Source organism: Olea europaea, unplaced genomic scaffold (assembly GCF_002742605.1).
Source record: "Olea europaea var. sylvestris unplaced genomic scaffold, O_europaea_v1 scaffold101, whole genome shotgun sequence".
Lineage (NCBI taxonomy): Eukaryota > Viridiplantae > Streptophyta > Magnoliopsida > Lamiales > Oleaceae > Olea > Olea europaea.
In genome coordinates this window covers 520,510-523,422 of record NW_019227420.1, presented here as the reverse complement: position 1 = coordinate 523,422, position 2,913 = coordinate 520,510, and the positions used below count along the sequence as shown (strand labels likewise).

The 2,913-nt window shown below is 33.8% G+C and overlaps 1 long non-coding RNA gene across 1 annotated transcript in view; it reads right to left on the bottom strand.

Annotated features, from left to right (window-relative positions):
• Positions 1–383, bottom strand: part of LOC111372548 — a 15,573-nt gene extending 15,190 nt beyond the window's left edge. The window contains exon 1 of the long non-coding RNA XR_002698793.1: positions 372–383. This is a non-coding gene — a long non-coding RNA (uncharacterized LOC111372548). The remainder of the gene's footprint in view (positions 1–371) is intronic.
• Positions 384–2,913: the final 2,530 nt, after the last annotated feature.

Here is a 2,913-nt window from a genome sequence, read left to right as displayed (position 1 = left end):
AATTAAAATTCCAAAATATCCCTTCTCATTTAATTGCAGGTAGCCCCTTTAAATTTCATAAATTTCAGAGAGATCCCCCTTTTAAAATTTGCAATATGACCCTAACTCATTAATTGTCGAAGGGGGCTTACAATTTTAGAAATTGCAAGACATGCCCCCTCCTCCATTCACCCTCAATTCAACTATAAACCCTAAAGAATTTTCCTTCCCTTTTTTTTTGTTTTCGTTTTTCCCTTTTCTTCTTGGCGACGCCGGCATCGACCAGCGCCACCTCACCGACAGCAACGCGTCGTGAGCGTTGCCCAGCAGCCGGCGCTGCTGCTACTATTAGCAGCCGCGAACCCGCCACTGCTCTTCCACTGCCGGCCTACAGGTTTCCCTTTTTTTTTTCTTTTTTTTAATTATTCCAATCCAAAAAATTATTTTATATTCAAAATCAAATTCTGAATATGAAAAATTATTTTCTTAATTGCTAAAACAAGAAAAACAATTAACTTTTAATTGTTCCAAGTTCCAACATGCAAAGTAATTTCTAACAAATACAAAATAGGTTCTGATACCACTGTTGGAAATCTACTTAACATGGACAGCGAAAAATTAAAACAAATTTCAATTCCCATAAAAAATCGTCTTTGTATTTAAATAGAAATTGTGATAAAAGTGATACCTTTTTCATGATTTGCAAACTCCTTTGCCTTATCTTTGTTCCAACAACTTGGATCTGTCTCCCACAGCTGTCCAATCGTCCAACCTCCAACGGTGATCCACATAGAGAACAAAATTGTAGTGTTAGGATTTTTCTTGTGCTAGCAAGAATAATGAAAAATCACGATAATTTTGAAAACTCTAATCATATTTATATAAGCCCGAACGGGCTTAACCTGACCTGGTCCAACTTTTAATTAACCTATTTGATTAAATCCGGTCCGTGAATTAATTAATCCATTTAATCAATTCAGGCCTATAAATAAGCAGCCCAATTAATTAATTTATCCAACACTTGTTAAATTAATTAATTGACAAATCACAATCTTTCAGTTCTCCTTTTGTGTGCGACCCATCAGGTTCCCGATCACAATGTCTAACGACGTGAAATATTATTTTGATCTAATCAAAATTGATAAATTAAAACACCTTTTTAATTTATCACCAATTACACTCGTCGTTCCAGATTGACATCTAGCAATGTGTCAAGGCAAAACACGTGACGAAAAATGTCACGTGGTATGACAAAACCAAACTCGTTACCAATCCCACTATCGAACGCTAGAATTAACCACTGACACTCAGATAGTTATCCATGTGGAATCTCTCGGCGGGTCTCCAATGTTTTGTTCTATAGCAAAACATCCATATGTTCATTTAAGTGTCACCACACTTTAGCTTATGAGATCGGCTACTTACTTCACAAGTAAAAAATGCCAATTGTCTATCCGTAATAAAGATATCCGTATCTCATTATTACTTACGACCACGGACGATTTAAGATTCAATCATATGTAATTTGTACCTCACAATCACAACTTCTTGTGATTAACAAATTACAAAGATTTTAATCTACGGACTCTATTATTTAATTTAATTGTCTATTAATTAAATAATAGACCCGTTATTAAATTGCATTAATTATATATCAAAAGTATTTATATCTAAGGTTGATTAGACTTAGGGCATAACACTTGTAGTTTGACAAAGCATTTAATAAAAGTTTTAGCAGATTTTATAAAAGTTAATGTGCAGTTAAAAAGTTGATAAAAATTGTGGGTTCATAAAATGTGGGGTTAAAATTAAAGTTTAACTAATCGAAATGTTGATAAAATTTTATCAAACAAGCACATAATAGTTTTATTCATCGATGTCCTACCATGGAGCCAATGCATTTCTAGAAACTACATATCCAAAATTACTGATCTATTAATGACATACAAAAAACGAGGATTGAGATAATATCCAAGTACATGAAAGAGACATTGTCTTCGCCATCCGAGAACCAGTAAACTCACCAAAGCACCAACAGGGCTACTTCCTGTAAGGACCCTCTACCTTAACAGTGAGCAAAACCTCACACTCACTCCACAATCTCCACAAAAAATTGTTAAAACTAAATTAATGAGCAATTTAATTTTGTCCATGGATATTCATCTCACACATGCCAAGACTGAACATATAATCACGCATGACAAAATCACACAGAAGAAAATCCATGTCCAAGAAACAGAACAGAAATCATAGAAAGATATGAAGGATTGTGAATTTATGAGACAGATAGAGAAACATATTGCTTCAAGTAGGGAAAAATATGGACCAAAAAAGGGAAAAAAGAGAGAAAGAAATTATAGAACTTCAAGGGGTTTGGAAGACTTGATAGCGCTCAATCACGCTACACGAAAAGAAAGTTTGACATAATGGTCGACATAATGCCATGTGATGTTTTATCATTAGACTGTTTTAAACACAACCAGTTGTCCCATACAATCGACTCCCACCACGACATCTTTGATCATTGCATCTGGCAAATTTTTGGTCAAAGTAGTATTATTCATTTATTAATTGCTCAGTTATTATGCTCTTCAAACTACATATTTCTGATCAATCATGCTACTTGTACAACTTGGTTGGCAACCTGTGAGTTGGCAAACATCATATCTATTCATTTGAAAAATTGTTATGAAATCAAGGGTCAGGATGTTTCCAACACACTAGTTTAATTCATTTCTCACACATTTATTTGTCCCCACAAATGTCATTTGCAACTCAAATGGATATGCTAATCCTGTAAAATAATATTAAAAAAAAGGCAAGAACCAAATTGAGCTGATTTAAAAGTTGAAGCATAATGAAGTTAAACTTCAAACATTTCCAGTATCTAATGCTGAAAAAGGTCTATTTCTATAAAATTTTATGTTCTCTCCA